The sequence below is a fragment of the Xiphias gladius genome, chromosome 21 (assembly GCF_016859285.1).
Source record: "Xiphias gladius isolate SHS-SW01 ecotype Sanya breed wild chromosome 21, ASM1685928v1, whole genome shotgun sequence".
Lineage (NCBI taxonomy): Eukaryota > Metazoa > Chordata > Actinopteri > Istiophoriformes > Xiphiidae > Xiphias > Xiphias gladius.
Window position 1 is genome coordinate 12,897,486 of NC_053420.1, and position 16,850 is coordinate 12,914,335.

The 16,850-nt window shown below is 40.1% G+C and overlaps 1 long non-coding RNA gene across 1 annotated transcript; it reads left to right on the top strand.

The window, feature by feature from the left end:
• Nucleotides 1-7,735: 7,735 nt before the first annotated feature.
• Nucleotides 7,736-16,110, top strand: LOC120807018. Its single transcript, XR_005709777.1, has 4 exons — nucleotides 7,736-7,825; nucleotides 8,239-8,268; nucleotides 8,952-9,021; nucleotides 15,902-16,110. It is a non-coding gene; the product is annotated as an uncharacterized LOC120807018 (long non-coding RNA).
• Nucleotides 16,111-16,850: the final 740 nt, after the last annotated feature.

The following is a 16,850-nucleotide window of genomic DNA, read 5'->3' on the forward strand; positions in this document are numbered from 1 at the left end:
TTTCAGTACGGAGCTTTTCTATTTAAAAAGAATATGGTTGATTTCAAGCTGCTTTCTTGTGTTTTTGTGTCTTTGTAACAATGAAAGAGAAATCAAGTCTTTTTCTCTGTTTGTAAATTTGCCAGATCACGGGAACGGCAGTTTCTGTGCCCTTAAACTTGTAGCTACATCTTGGTAAGAATGTGCTCGGGAGGGAAAGACATGAATGAGCGAGAGGCGAGATGGCGGCGAAAAAACACAAAGTGAAAGAAAAAGTGAATGATTTAAAAATGTTACCTCAATGAGGAATTTTTCAGGGATTTTTTTGACAATGCATCTTGCATCGTGTTACAGCTTCAAACACATGTTGAATAGCTGTTTTGTATTGTGCTGTAAACAGTTTTTAAAAAAAGATGCAATCTGTCTGTGTATAAAAACAAGGGGCATGTTAACCGAGGCAGTTTCACCTTTCTGTCTTCAGAAGGAAATACGATTGACCCTATGTATTGTACAGTATATGGAAACAACACAAGACATGTTTATACCGCAAATAAAATATTGAAATATTTTTTTCTTTAACACCTGTTTTCTTCTTATTTGTTAACACAAAATTTCACTAAGAGCCGATTTCAGTTAATATAACAGCATTATTGAGAATTACTGACAAACATATCGACAGCTTATATGGTGCAGTATTTGTTGGGTTATTGATATATAAGGCAGTGGTTCCCAACCTGAGGGTCAAGATAAATCTGATGGGCCGCTGGACGATTTATCAAGAAACAGGAAAAGAACCACACAAAAAATACTTCACACACTTCTTCGACACAAATTATGCATATTTGGACTTTAGTCTAATACTTGCCATATTCTTGTGAATTGCTGGGTAATTTTAAGTAAAGTGTTACCATTATTTGTTTTAGACTTGACGGCAAATAAGCCTTTCCAAAAACACTGTATTGAGAACAACAAGACTGTAGCAGTCTTGTTGGGTTTTTTTTTTAAAATTTGTTCTTTGGTTATGCTTTGTCTAAGACTTCCCTTCGTCTTCTTCCACAATCACACACACATACACAGACTTCATTTTGTTGCATCTTTTCTGTGGTTTCAAAGGTTTCTGACAGCTACACATCTGATTATTTAAACTGAAACTCTGCCACTTCCCATACGCCACTGTGTGTTTGTGTGCAGTAAAAGAGGGACTTGTTGTTTGTGTTTACCATGCAAGACTAGAAAAACCCACCCAAACCACTTTACTCACAATCCGACCCTGTTTACTGTACAGTATATAATATCACAGTACACACTGAAAGACAGTTTTGGAAACAGGCTTATTCGCTTTCTTGCAAAGAGTTAAAAGAGAAGAGTGATACTCTCATGTTCATACTATAAATATTAAGCTACAGCCAGCAGCTGGTTATCTTAGTTTAGCGTAAAGACTGGAAACGGGGGGTCTGGCACATAATCCCTCGATTTACAGTTTGGTTTTTGTATATAATAAAAAAACAAGATAAAACGTTAATAATTGGTGACCTTTGGCGGCGCTGGTAGACACCTTGAGATAGAGCCAGGTGAGCTGTTTCCCTGTTTCCAGTAATTATGCTAAGCTAAGCTAACTGGCTGCTAACTCCGACTACATATTTACTGTACAGCGGTAAGAGTGGTATTGATGTTTTCATCTAACTCTTGCCAAGAAAGTGAGTAAGCAAATATTCCTAAAATATCGAACTATTCTTTTAAGTGCATAGTTATTTTGAGGTAATGTGCTGAAACACAGTGGTTCTCTCCCTGATACCTATGTATCACTGAGGGAGAGAGAAAGAGAATCAGCAAAGTGAGGAAGCAAGAAGGGGGGTTGATGGTGAAAAAAACGAACGTCTTAAAGACAGCGCTTTGAGCTGAGCCGAGCTGGCTATAAATATCTCGTCTCCTCCAGTGCTGTCCTCGCTTCTTGTCTCTCCTCCTACAATTGCTCCCCTTCATTTTTGCTACAACTTCCTCCGCCGTCGCACCGTCAAGTGAGCCATTCACCTCATGGTAATTCAAACCGGTTTTAAAGGGACAGCGGAGATGAAATAATGGGAATTAAGGCCCCACCCTCTCTGGTTTCCTGGCAATGCGATGACAGGGTATCCCACAAGCCAATCATCATCATGCTAGTTAATGTAACAGAAAATGTTTTCGGCTCTAAGTTGAAGTAAATAAAGCTGAGAGTTTATCAAGAGCTGGGACAGTTTAATTTAATCGACAGCGCTTTGCCATTTTCCTGTTTTGTCCTTTCTACTGAAGCACTTCTGTGGGTTTGAAGAGCAGAAAACATGTGACACACTGCATGCTAATGAAAGTACTTCGCCCTGGCGTCCAGGGGGCGTATGTTGTTGTTTACAATTGGAAGGATAGCTCTGGCTCCGCACGGACTGCTACCTGATAAAGTATCGGGTCAAAAATTCTCAAAAATGTCTCAAAAATCCTGTTTATATACAACAAATCTGCAACAGCAAATGTTTCGAAGGAAACATAACACTAAATGTTGTAAATTAATGTATCTGGCAAAAGTACAAAGATGTTGATACTGAACATATCAGTAACATCTCAAACATAATATATAATGTAATACAATATCTGCTTATAGCAACTACAGTATAATGATATTTCTTATAGTTATGTTGAGGCACTCACAGCACTTGGTTAAGGTGGGGGAAAGATCGGGGACTTGGGTTAACACGAGACATATCGTTTAGCAACATTTAACCGAAACCAAAATTTTTCCCCTAACCGACGGGACTGTGGATGCAAACCCCTGGGAAAACCATATAGTACTATACAAACATAATTTCTAAGACACAGGATTACAGGTGGGTGCAAGGTTTAGTTTGGGTCATTTTCAAATGAAGGAATTTCTCTCTCTTTCTTTCTGAATGTGCCAGTCATCTGTGTATTGCAAGCAGATATGCAGTGCCCGGTGGAAAGAGGAAAAGGAAACAGAAAGCTAACAGTAAGTAACGGTTGAACATAGGTAAAAATGTGGCATTGAGTCACAGGTCAGGTCTCAAATTTGGCAGAACCTGAAGTCTGTTTACAGGTCTAGGGGAGCGACACTGCATATGTGAAAAAAGTTGCATAAAGCCTTTTGTGGCTCCAGAGGGAGCTGCTCAAAATCTGATAAATTAACTCAAGTCATGTCACTTGAGTCAGCATGGGTTGGATCAGAAGACTACAAGTTTGAAAATGAAAAAAAAAAGCTGGGGGTGTGCCGTTGGAAAGAAGTGAAGAAGTGAAGACCTCTGTAGCCCGCTCCTCATCTCTGCTTGAAGCTAGCAGCTCGAGGCTAAATTAGCAACTGCATGTGTTACACACCCAAATCTCAGACCAAACTGTCAGTGATCAAGTTGCATTGTGGGCCTTGTAGGCAAAAACTTTTGGAAAGGCAGAAGAATTTGTGTAATAAAAATGACGATATATCTGGTTCTTTTGTGTCAGTTGTGACACTTTTTTTTTTTTGAGCTGTCCATCATGAGTCCAACGATGGTACAGGAGTGTGATGCTAAATCTGCAGAGTACTCTTTTAAAGATTCGAGTACAGTTTGGGATTCAAGGGCCCCTTAGTGCGCAAGGACATCCCACCCATACTGCTTCATTATGCAACCATTTAACAGCCCTTTTTTAATAAGTACACAACCATTTTAGAGAAATCATTAACTGCAGTGACAATGTACTAAAGTTATCTCACAGATGGTTTCGTGGCCAAAGTGTTAATTTATTTTCAGAAATAAACATAAATAAAACATGTTGGCAGAAAATGTCATCCTCTCCCTACCAGTCAATCATGATACAAATTCTAATGTCTGATGTTGAGTGAGTTAAACTGCACCAACCAAACTTTGCCTGTTTAAGAATGTAGTTGACTTCCGCCAGTTGCCCTGGACAAAACAGGTGTTGTTTAGTGAAGAACTTGAGTGTCTCTGTCTGCGTGTGATGTATTTGTGCTGAATGCCATTTTTGCAGTGTTAAAAATACTAAACACTTTCATTTCTATGTCACTTGACAGCATTAACCGAAGACCCTAGTTTTATCAGTGAAAGATGCTGCCATTTTTACTCCCCTGACTCCATCGTGGACCTACGTTAGTAATGGCCATGCCTCCATCTTCTTTCAAAGAGATTCTTCTCGTGTTCTCTGTCTGATGAAAAGAACTGAAACTCTTACAGATAATTTACATCTGCCACAGTTATGACATTAACAAACAGAAGAGCTCAAGCCTGCCTACTTTTACAAAAAGCTCGACTCCTTTAATTGGCTCAAATAATTACAGTAAATAGCTGCTATGGCTGCTGCTGCTGCTGCTGCTGCTGCTGCTGCTGCAGTACTCAGACGAGCACTGTCCTCCCACTGTGAGTGGTACTGTACTGATGCACTGGACTCTCTCAGCTCTCTTTCACGGTTATATAAAGAACCAGTGCAGCACTCTCTCCAGCAACGCACCACCTCAAAAGCATAATAAGAGGGGATCTGGGAGGGAGCGGAAGTGGAGGGGGAGGAGGGAGGATGAGAGGAACGAGGGAGTGTAGCGAGGGAGATATGCCCGTGTTTCGCCACGTTGAGACCAGCATACCTGTAAAATGGAAACTTTAAAAAAGACAAGGAAGCAAAGGGGCCAACCAGAGGAGAGAGACAAATGTTTCAGCTGCAGTACTTATTATCCATTCCTTAAATCTACCTGCGATGTTATGATCACCATCATCATCATCAAATCAGCTTGTATTCTGAGTATTGCTATGTTTGGTATTGTCTATTTCTATTCACTAGATTTGAATTGTTATATTAAATTTCCCCTTTTTGCTGTCAAAAGACCATCACGTCTTTGTAAGGCGCTTTTGAAGCACAGTCCCCATCATTAGTGATGATTCAGCAGCAAATATGCATCATGTGTTTTCTGTAGCTGCAATGTATAGAACTGTATGTTGTGTAGTTTATCTGTTTGTATGATCATTGTCATTTCTCAGAGCCAACGCAGATTACAGATTGATTTGACAGAATCTGTTGCACGCCTGGAAAACAAAATTGCCCTCGTCACACCCTGTCAGTGCAAACTCTGGAGAGAGAGTGGGGTCTCCTACATGTTTTATTCCATTTGTGGGTTCACGAATCATGAATGCTTTGGTTCAGGTGCAGTATCTCTCTCTCTCCATTTATATCCTCGCAAAGCACAAATAAAAGCCTCACTATTGAGTACAGAATAAAGAAGAGAAAGAAAAAATCGAGGGAGAGAAAAAAGTGAGTGCAAACCAGAGAGGGGCAAGCATAAAAGCGAAAAAAGCCAAAACAATTTCATTGTGGTTACTGAACATATTAAAGATACATCTTATAATAAAACTCTCGGCAATACACTCCGACTAACAGCCATTTTGTGGACCCATCCATCCACCCAGACCTCCTTTGTACACCAATTTTTGTGCTTCTGTAAAAAAGTCACCAAACTTCCTCCTTTGCTCCCAACAGACAAGCGTTAGGATTCCTATTTGTCACTTGAATGTTTCTTGGCTTTTGCTGAAACAACTGAAACTCTCAACTTCTTGCTAGAACGCTCTCATTAGCTCACAGCGGCTGATAAAGTGCTGCCAGGTGTGTATTCTGGCTTGTGCCTCTGAGACTGAAACAGGTTGGTCTTTATCTGTAAGTGGGAGACCACCTTAAGTTTATTGAGTTAAACACCAACTGTGTGTGGACAATAAACTACTGTATTTGTCCTTTACACTCATCTCCACCATCGGCTCAATAAACTTCAGTCTGCTCGTGATTCAATTCAAAACAGACTTTGCAAGTTCATTAGAGTTCAAAATGTTGACTGAATAGATCTAAATTAGTATTTAAGATGAACATGGGCTTTGTAGTGTATATTTTCTACATGAAAGCAAAAGGAAGTCTTTAAAAATTCAGTTTGAGTCTTGAGTACACGACTGACTTTATAGAGCTGTTCTCAGGAGTGCAGTCTGTGCATTTTCATTCCGTCCAAACATTAGAGTAACAAATTGCAGTCATCCGCGTACCTTTAACCATACGAGGGGAAAAGCTGTGAAATAAGCCACTGTAAAGCTGAAAAACCTGTGTCCCCTCGCAGGTCAGTGGCATAAGCTTAAGACCACTGGTATGACAAGAGCCGCTGGGGAATTCACACTTCCCCAGTTCATCTGTGTCAGCTGCTGAACTTCCTGCAAGCTCATTACAAACACACACCTGAACAAAGTCTTAACACCACAAATCACTGCCATCAGCTTAGTCCTTGTCCACACTAACATTTTTCTAAATGGACCCCCCCCCCCGCCCTTTAAACAAAAAATTTTCTCCACACGACCTTCATTTTACTAATGATCTCCGTATACATGAGAACACAAAAACAACTACAAAATGCTGCTTTATTGAGGCCAATTATGGTTTCACACTTGATTGGCAGCAGATTGCGAGATTCTTTTAGACTATGATCTCAGCTGCTATTGCACTGTGTGTGTGTGTGTGTGTTTGTGTGTGTGTGTGTGTGTGTGTGTGTGTGTGTGTGTGTGTGTGTGTGTGTGTGTGTGTGTGTGTGTGTGTGTGTGTGTGTGTGTGTGTGTGTGCTTGTGTACCTATCCAACAGTGGACTTCCCAGGCGTTACATCCTCATCCTAACAGTGGAGCAGCATTGACCCCGCAGGGGGAGTGCTTGAAAGATTTGAGGGGGACGTTTGTGGGCTTTGTTGGCTCGATCCTCATTTAGGATCGCTGAATTTTGAAGTCCCACACCCCAAGACTCAAAAGCTATAAGAAATACGGTACAGAGGCGCCTGACCAAATGGCTCAGGATGTTAGATGATGGTCCTGAAGGTTTGAGGTTTTGAATCCTCACTGAATGTTGAGGTCCAACACCCAGATGAAAGACCTAGGGATTCGTTCGTTTGCGACTGTAAGGTGCAGGTGCTGGGTCTGGTTCAAATCCTGCCTGTTTTACTGGCCCCTGGAGGGTCAAAACCAATCCCGCTGTGGGGGCGTCCAATGCTTGTATATGTGCATGTGCAGTCACATGTGCCTATGTGAATGTTTGACTTTGATCCTGTCCTCGGAGAGCAAACAGATTCAGTCTGTTCTTTTCCCTTTGCCCTCTTTGACATTACCTAAGAGGCCACTTCCACTGTTTGTTTAATTCACTCATTACAGAATGCTATTCTGATCAGTTTCATGGTAACAAATGTACTTTCTAGTAGCTACAAATGTTTAACTGCATGGTGGCATTATTTGATGATTACAGCAACAGTTTTAGTTACAATCACTATCAGCCAAAATGGGATTTTTTTGGAAATATTGGTAGTCCATTTGTTACTTTACTGGACTGTTTTCCGGTCATTAAAGGTTCAAGGCTCCTTTGTTGTAGCTTTTTTTTTTGCTCTTCTGGTTGGAAATAAAATTAAGTATAAATCATGTCTTGGTTGTTGTAGTTTTTTTTGTCCACTGTCTTTCTGAGCTCCTCTGTAGAGGTCTCCGTATATTGTCCTTCCAAAGTCTGGTATATACAGTGATACGGATGAAGTGAGAGTCACCATCCCTTCGTTATAGATTTTTTCACTTCTAACTCTCTGTTTTTCTTTCTTCTTTTTCATTTCACTAAATTTTCATCCCCTTTAAGTCCTCTTGCCCTCTCCCTCTCATTATCTCCTAATTCTCTTTCATTTTTCCCTGCCCCGCCTTTTTTTTTTTTTTTTTTCTTCTCTCTTCTATCTTCCTCTGCTTGCAGACTGGGTGCGGATGAGTTGCTCAGCAGGCTAATAAGGAACGCGGCACATGCGCTTGCAAGTTAAAGAGTAACGACAGACAGCAGGTGATTACCACACTACGGTCAGTGACCACAGTCAAGATTGTAGCAGCCGTGTCTGGGAAATATACATGAGTGTTCTGGGGGAGAGACCAGGATGATGGTCATGTATATGCAGTATGTGTGTGTGTGTGTGTGTGTGTGTGTGTGTGTCTGAAGAGGTTTATATAAGCAACATTAAAATAATCTAAATCACTCATAATCCAGATGATTCTGATTTTGATTAATGATCTTAATGGAGCTTGACCAGTTTGAGGAGTTGAAGATAACCATGATATTCTTACTGTTATGACATGAGCAGCATTTCTCATTTCTCCACATGCCAAAAATGTAGCCTGTTTATCTGAGGTTGAGACATTATCAACAATGTCCATTAAAGGTTTTTCCGCCATGAGATTGATCTGAGCATGTTTTGACAGATTGCTTGTGGAGTTCTCTGTTGTGGATAGGTGAGTCTGACATGCACACAACTTACATTCATTGGGGATATTCTTAAGTCTTATGTGGCATTAACTCAAAATAATGAGAAGCAGTTTGGACTTTATTTCTATATAAACAACCCCCTTTAAGTGTGTATCACATCATTCATTCACATCTAATCACTCATGTATTGCAAGATATATCATGTCATTTTTCAGCCAACAGGTGATATGAACCCATAAAATAATCAGTGATTAGACATGCTCTCCACTCCGGCATTCATAAATGATGAATGAAACACTGCGGTGTGCTCCCCAGAGTCGGATTAGCAGACCATTAGCACGTTGACTCCTTTAAATTGCCATCCCAGCTATCTTCTTTCACCCCGGGTGCTCCTCCGAGACAAACGGTTAGATTAGAAATGACTGCCGGATGCGAGGCAGGCAGCAGATACTCACAGGGACGCGCCTCTGCATCAGGATGATCTTTACAACTGGAATAACAGCGGCATTTGTATGCAGCTCAAATATCCAGCCGTGAGGCCCCATAAGTGTTTCAAAGAAGTGCAGTGTTAATCGTTAAGATTTCCTTTATATCAAACCACTGTTTTGATTCGATTTAGTGCATGTTTTCAGCAACAGCCACTCAATGTAAACCTTCGTATATAATAGTGTTCATTGTCATGGAAGGAGGTTTTCCGTTTTCTTCACAGAAACGCTCAAAGGATTCCCAGGAAATGATGTATTCATGTATCAGACGTAAATCGGAAGACATCAACCACGGTGAGATGAAATTGTTGATTGTTTGTCTCTTTTACTGAAACAACATGACACCCGTAGTTGGTTTGGCTATGCTGTGAACAGATAGACAAGCTACTCCTTGTCTGTCACATTTCAAACAGAGTTTTCTGTCCCCAGTGGTCAATACATGTGTTATTTCGAAAGGAACACAGGTGTCACCACATCAACTAGGACTTAAATCCTTAAGTATAGTATGAGTCGGGGTGATTTTATATATTTTTTATACTCAACAAATCCCATATCCAAAATACCAAAAGGAAAAAATGCAGAGTAATTTCCTAACACAGCTGGGCACTGTAGGTTTTAGCAAAGGTCATTCAGACAGGAGTAAACAGGGCAACTGTGGGAGACTAGTTTCAGTGGTGGATTAATACACATTTGGTTTATTGGTGGGTGTTTACAGAAACAAGATGGTGTATATGGGATTGATTCAAAATAAACCTCAGTGCCTATGTTCATGGCGCGATGGTAGCATGGTAACTGATGTGGTTTTCACAGTTTCTGGACAACAGTGGAGGGCACAGAGAAATAAGCTACTGTATATCTGATTTTGGCCACACATGAAATACTTGTGATGATGATCAATTCATTGTTGGTTTGATCTTCTTATGGGATTTGTTGACAAATAAGAAAAATACAGAAAATCACCAGACCTATCTGATAAGGATTAAAACTTTCATGATTTTACACACAATGACACCATGAGATACTTGCTTGATAATTTTTCTTGCTTTATTCTTGCTCTAGATTAAAATACATCACAGAAATATCAAAACCAAGTTGGTGGATCTAAGTTTGACTTTTTAAAATGATCACCTCACCTTATAAAATGCAGAACTGGATGACTTTTCAATGGTGTTTTGAATGCAAACCTTTTCACTTGACACCTTTGTTTAATATTTTCAGCAGAGGTTCTTCTACATGATGTTAAAATAATTTTTTTCAAGCATGAAATTATTTTACAGAGCAGCTTTATAGCTACTGAAAGTGCCTTTATTTATATGCCTTTATTACACACACTGAAGAAGCTGAACCATTCATTGAGGAAACGTTCCATCACTGTTTGACGACATATCGCCTTCCTTTCTGAATGTTGTGTTCCAACTGTTCCTCTAACATTCGTCCTTTGCTCTGTGTGTGCGCTTTGGTTTACTCATGCATATCAGCGGCTTTGAGAAATATTTGCAATTTTTAAATGCAACGAGCTTTCGATTGTCTTTCTGCTACTATCTCGTTTTAAATTCTCTCACATCCTGTGAAATGGCTGCACACTCCAGCTGTAGCGTGAAACCTTTGAGGACACTCAGTCCCCCGGTTATATGAAGCAGAGAGATGGGGAAGTGGAGATAAAAATAATTTTTGCCCGATCCCTCTGATGATAACAGAGTTCTCCTTTACTGTTACCATGGTAACCGGGAACAGGAAGGAAGTGGATTTGTTGCAGAGCTCAGCAGGACCGACTGACAGAAACCAGAATAAGTGATTCCAGGTTGTAAAAGATCCTGTATTTGTTTGTGGTACATTAGAACACCACACAACTGTCGAAGATCCAGTAAGTGGAAAGTCTCCGTTAACTGGGTCTTCCTTATTAGCATAGTAGCATGTTGTGGTAGAATGGGTGAGCTCTTATCATTGCGCCCTGGACTCTAGCCAGAGTCTTATCTGACCCCATTAGATTATCTATCAACTTGCATAATCAGCCTCTGCAAACTCCCACTGACTGAAACTGCACTGTACTGAACCCAATACAACTGAACTGAGACTGTGCACAGCCGACTGTGCCTTGATTACGGAAGTGGGCAGCTGGATGGCACAGTGATTCAGTCCCCCTTCACAGTTAAAGTGCACCCTACTGAAATGTGCTTGAGCAACAAAAAGAATGTCTTTTTCTTCCTGTGGTTCAATTCTGTATCAGAAGTTGTACTTTGATCTCTCTGTGGACGGGGGCCAAAGATGAATTTCTCCTTCAGGGCTCAATAGTACAGTATAGCATAAAATAAACTACATCTACCAGAGATTAAGTGATTAAATTTGAATTAAAAATAGAAAATAATTTTAAAAAATCAATGAAAATACTAAATCTCCAATACTTGAAATGACTACTTTAAAAAAACTTGAGTTTTCAAGAAGAGAAACCAAACTCATACGATGCAGGAAGTGTGATTTTAGTCACATCTGTACATCTCCAGGCTGAGAGCATCAATATGGTAACTCAGTGGCGTGCGGTGGCAAGCTAAGCCAAAGAAATTAACTGACTGAGTTCTTAAAAGCTGCTCCACAATACACCCTAACTCCTCGTCATCCCACATGTTGACTAAGGTGATTAGTCCAACAACTTATATCGATTTAAGATGGTAAACCACAGTGTAATTAGATTGTTTTCTTGCTACTGCTACCTCTTAACGCTTAGGAAGAGAAGACTGTCGAAGTAATTTCCTAATGCACAAGTACAGTTTCCACACGCATTTGCACATGTCTATAATAATGTGTGCAATCAGAACAGTAGTAGCCAAGTCAAGAGCAGCTTGACAAGCTCACTTGTCTGTAGCTAGCTATGGCCAGTCACCCATCAAAGATGCTAGGATTACGCGCATGCGTAAATGTCCAAAAAATGCTGCTCGCCCCTCTGCTTGACAAGCCCTGATCTTTGTCAATGGCACGCGGCAACGCCCACGAAAATGACGGAAATGCTGGGTCGACCTAGCTCCCAGAGACATAGCATACTGTGGCCACAAGAGGGCAGTTAACTACAACATGGATGCAAACAGACAATATCAGACCCTTTATGGGACAGGAGGCTGTTCTGAGATGTAAGGAGAGATATCGCTTCTGCTTGCCTATGCTGACGGCATGCCACTGCTGTAACTGTTTGACCACTGCCAAGAGAGAGAAAGAGAATGATGGCAGTATAAAATCCTGATCGTTTGACTCGACGACAGAGGCAGGGAACTGTCATATGTAAACACAAGAAACAGATCACAATGAGGGACTTTTAAGGTGGGAAAAAAATTCAGAAACATGTATTTGTAAGGCCAGATTTTTTTGCTTAATTGGTTCAAATCGTAATATCAATTAGGAAAATCTAGGTACAGCTATGAAGCACTTTCCCTTCTGCACAGTTCTACAGCATCTAGCATTCAAACACACTTCCAGTAAAGATTCGAAACAGAGAATGACCAGCAGAAGTTTTTACAGGAAGCAAGTTCCACAGTGGCAACCCACAGCAAATTCAATGATTATGGTAACAAATCTGAAAAATGCAGTGCACAGTAAACAAGATTTAGGCCCAAGGTATTCTAACTGTGAAAAAAGTACAATAACAATAAAATTTGTTTCACAAAAGTATAGGCCAACCATCAAATGACTTACCTTCTGTCCTCAATATAAAAAGATGTCACAAAGGAACAATGCATGGCCAGTGAAAGAACAACATTAAGTCTCCATACAACACAGTAGTGGATCTGGTGAACATATACAGGGTCTGCAAGACAAACAAAATGCACCAACAGTCGTACAACAGAAAAATGTTGAATCAATTAGGCTCAGACAAATAGTGTAATGGCTACCTTGGTTACCCAAACTGATCACAGAAAGACAAAATTTAACATCTCAAATTAAACACATAGATAAATAGCTAAAAGAATGAATGGAATATGTACAGATGGTGGTTCAACAAGAGAGAGTTTGGAGAGTAGATGACAGACTCCTGTTCATATTTTTTACATCATTTAATAATAATAATAATAATAATAATAATAATAGTGATAATAATACATTTTATTTACTCAAAGACGTTTTGCGCCGAGGAAAATATGGCTCTCTGTCTAAAAGCACCTTTAGAGACAGGCTAGCTGTTTCCCCTCCGGCGTCCGTTCTTTATGCTGAGCTAGGCTCATCACTTCCTGGCTCCAGCTTCATTTGTTATCAATTTGTTATCAATCATGTCATCAATCTCAGAAAAAAAGCAAATAAACATATTTCAAAGAATGCTGAACCATGGAAGGGAGAAGTTGCGGTTTAACTGACTTTGCATCCACCATTTTATCTGTGATGTGGCAAGGAAGTAAATAAGCGCATTTTCCAAAATATGGAACTGTTTAACTTCTGCTGAGGTGCTCTTGAGCAACACACTTAACACCCAACTTCTCCATAGGAGTTGCTCATTGACAGATTTAATCTGGCCTGGGCCACTCCATTTGTCTGGGTTGACAAGAGTTCACAGCGTGTACTCAAGAGCCACTCCCTGCGTGAATAAAGATTTAAGAAACTACTCTCTAATCCTCCAGTAAGTGTTTCTCCCCGATGTGCTGAAGCTGAGAAACCATCCCTCTTATGGCCCAAATTTTAAACTCGGCTTGAACTAATTTGAGTAGTGTTGCATAATGCTACACGACTCCCTGTAGAGTAGACTTCAAACACAAGAATGTAAAAAATGAATATTAGTACAACTCCCACTAATTATTCAGATTTCACATTTCAGTTGTGTCTTCTGTTCCTGTCTGATTTAAATGGATTCAAATGCAGGAGGTCGAGTTTCATGCAAGAGAAACTCATGAATAAATACATTTCCCTTACATAATATCTTTTTCTATCGCAGAAAACCGTGAAATCTCTTCTTTTGTGTAAAATCCCCTTCTGCAAATGTGAGTAAAACCTGGTTCTGCCTATTGCACTGTAGTTCAGATACCTTGTTAAAGCTTCAGACGGTTGCACCAGCTATGAGTAACAAAAACGCTGACAAAAAGGCTGATATAGATGTGCATATCCCCAAAAGAACCCGGGGGGTTCTTGGGGTCTACGGCCGAGGGCAAGTTGCCCGTTTTGCAAGGTTGGTAAACCAGCCTTGCACAAGACCCCCAAATTTATGGAAGTAGAAAATGAATTTGCTAGAGTAGTCCTATTTTATGTCAGTTGACAAATGATTTAGAGAAAAGGCATTATTTCATTTTTCAGTTTTATGAACAATGAGAGGCAAAAAAAAGTCAAATGATGAGTTGGTTTCATTTTAAATTCCATTCCTGTTTTATCAAACTCTGTCATTGTTGTTAAGACCAAGCAAACGTGCGCAGACTGCATATCTAGTGCTTTATTATTAGGAAGTACATGCATCTGGAATCAACGGGGATGAACATTCTCTGGTGGATTCAAAATAATCATGAATGTTCTTTCCACATTGTAATCTCATTATGTGCTCACAGGGTGTTCTCGTTTCATTCAAACGCACTTAATTGTCTCTGTAGCTAATTCATTCCATGTCTCTTTTTTCTTTCATCCAGCTAATGCTTTTTTTATAGAGTCCTCTTTTTTTTCTCATCTGGTGTCCCTGTCTTTACTTGTCTGCCCCTGACTCTTTGCATCTGTCTGTCTCACCTCATTAGTGCCCTTTATCTGTGGGGAGAGCTAAAGATGCAGCGTTCAGAAACAGGATGTCAACAAGTCATTTCCTGCAGGAGATACAGGACATTATGTGTGTGTGTGTGTGTGTGTGTGTGTGTGTGTGTGTGTGTGTGTGTGTGTGTGTGTGTGTGTGCGCGCGTTTGTGTGTGTGTGTCGGGGCTACTAATGAGCTACAAATCCCCTGGTTGTGTTGCTGCCCAGGCTGCTACTTATTGGCGAATATGAATCTGGGCTTTACAGCACAGCAGCTGAGATGTCTGCATCTGAGTGATTGTACACGTTCTCTCTCTCACTCTCACACCTACACACACACACACACACACACACACACACACACACACACACACACACACACACACACACACACACACACACACACACACACACACACACACACACACACACACACACACACACACACACACACACACACACACAAACACACACGTGCACACAGATTAGTTTCTATCATCACACTAAGTGGGATCCCTTTAAGTAGAACAGGGATTCCTGTACTATAAGTAATAGCTCAATAAATTACATCCACTAAATATAGCCTGGTAGAAAAAACATGTTTAATGACCACAGTGTCATGAAATGCGGATAACAGGAATATGATTCTTCGTCATGAAAGAACTACATGAGGCTGACATTGAAATAGTGCAGTGAAATGGTGTTGTGGTCCAGGTGGTGAATGGACCCAGACATTTGTTTTCACCTCAGTTGACAGGACATGTTAGGTGGCACTTTCTGCATTTCCTTTTTTTTTTAAAGGACATGACTAAAACAATATCCAAAACCAAGTGGTTCCTGACCTGGGTGTCGGAAACCCCGGGGAGTTACGAAATTAATCTTCAGGGTCAAAAGACAATTAAAATGATAGGAAAGAAAAAAAAATGTTCAGTAACCCTAAAACCTAAACCTTGAACGAACTTGTTTTAGTTTCCAAAATTTAATCTGCAAATGGCAAGAAAACCTTCTCCTGTTTCAGATGGTTGTATTGTCATCACTTAATCCAACTTGTGGTGAAGAAATGTGTTGTGACATTGACATAATTTATTTGTATTGACAAAAGGCTCAGAGTTTTGTGAATTTTAATCACTTCACTGGCTACAAATTAGATAATACTAATAATCAATAGGGGGCTTTTTCTTTCTGGTTTACCACATGGTAACTAGCTAACTGGAGAATAACACATGAATCCAAGCCTCTGTCGCCTCTCTTTCTCAGAGCGTTGAGGGTTGTGATATCATCTCTGCCTCCCTCTGTTAACTGCAGCATGTGACAGGGTCAAGTCAAATCTGCCCTCTCACTCTGTCAGCTAACAAGCCACGCACACGTTTGATAAGTGACACATGGTGCGCTCCAGATCATTATTGGAACACTGTTCTGCTGTCATACCATGTTAGCAACAGAACAGATCTTTCAGTGTTTTAATGCTTAATTTTTCTCACCCGTCTTATAGGTGTTGTCTGCCGTCCATCTCGTTGTCCAGTTTTTTCATTGGCTCGACTGCAATTTAAAGTACAATATTGCCATATTTTCAGGTTGTACAAGGTCCTGTTGTAATTATTATACAAAGTATAACAATTCATAACACATAAATACACAACACTATCTGCACTATACAAAAATATACACAATGCTAAACTATGCATCTATACAATAAAAAATTGACAAAATCCTCCTCAGCAGATTGTTTTTTTCCCCTTTCAATCTTTTAAGCTAATTTGAACAAAAAAAATCCTTAAAATGTTCTAAAAAAACGCAAAGCTGAAACATCTACATTTTCAAAAACTCTGCAACAGCTGCTAAATGGACCTTGTGTTGAGATTGTTCTCGCAACCACTGTTTCCAAGGTCAAGACTGAACTATCGATCTCAAGTCATCAAAAACAAACTATAAAAGAATATACATTATGTAGATGAGATATAGTTTGACAATGAAATGTAATGGTGAAGGTGCTAACCATAGAAGGAAAGAGATTAACTAAAAAAAAAGAAGAGGGAGATATTGAAGGACAATTCCATGTCTTGTTGTTATTTATGTGTTGCTGGTTTTCCCTCAGACTTAGACTTGCTCTGATGTTATTTGCCCCCAAGTAAATATTACATATTTTGTTTTGGTCTGAACGTATGTTGAATTATTGGTATTTGAGTAAACAAGCTGGTTTTTATGTCCTGATAGAGGTCGCAGTGTAACAGGAAGTGTTGCTCAGTCTCTACCTCATGGTTTTGGCAGAACTGACAGAAGTGACTCTCTGCCTGTGTCTCTCTGACTAATCTTCTGACTGTGGGAAAGTCTTGGCCTGTCCTTGGCCCGGTGCAAAAGATTCCACCATTATGCGATCAGAGGCGACAGATTCCCCACATATCAGACGACTCGAGTGTCCACGTCCGCTTCCTGTTGTCTTG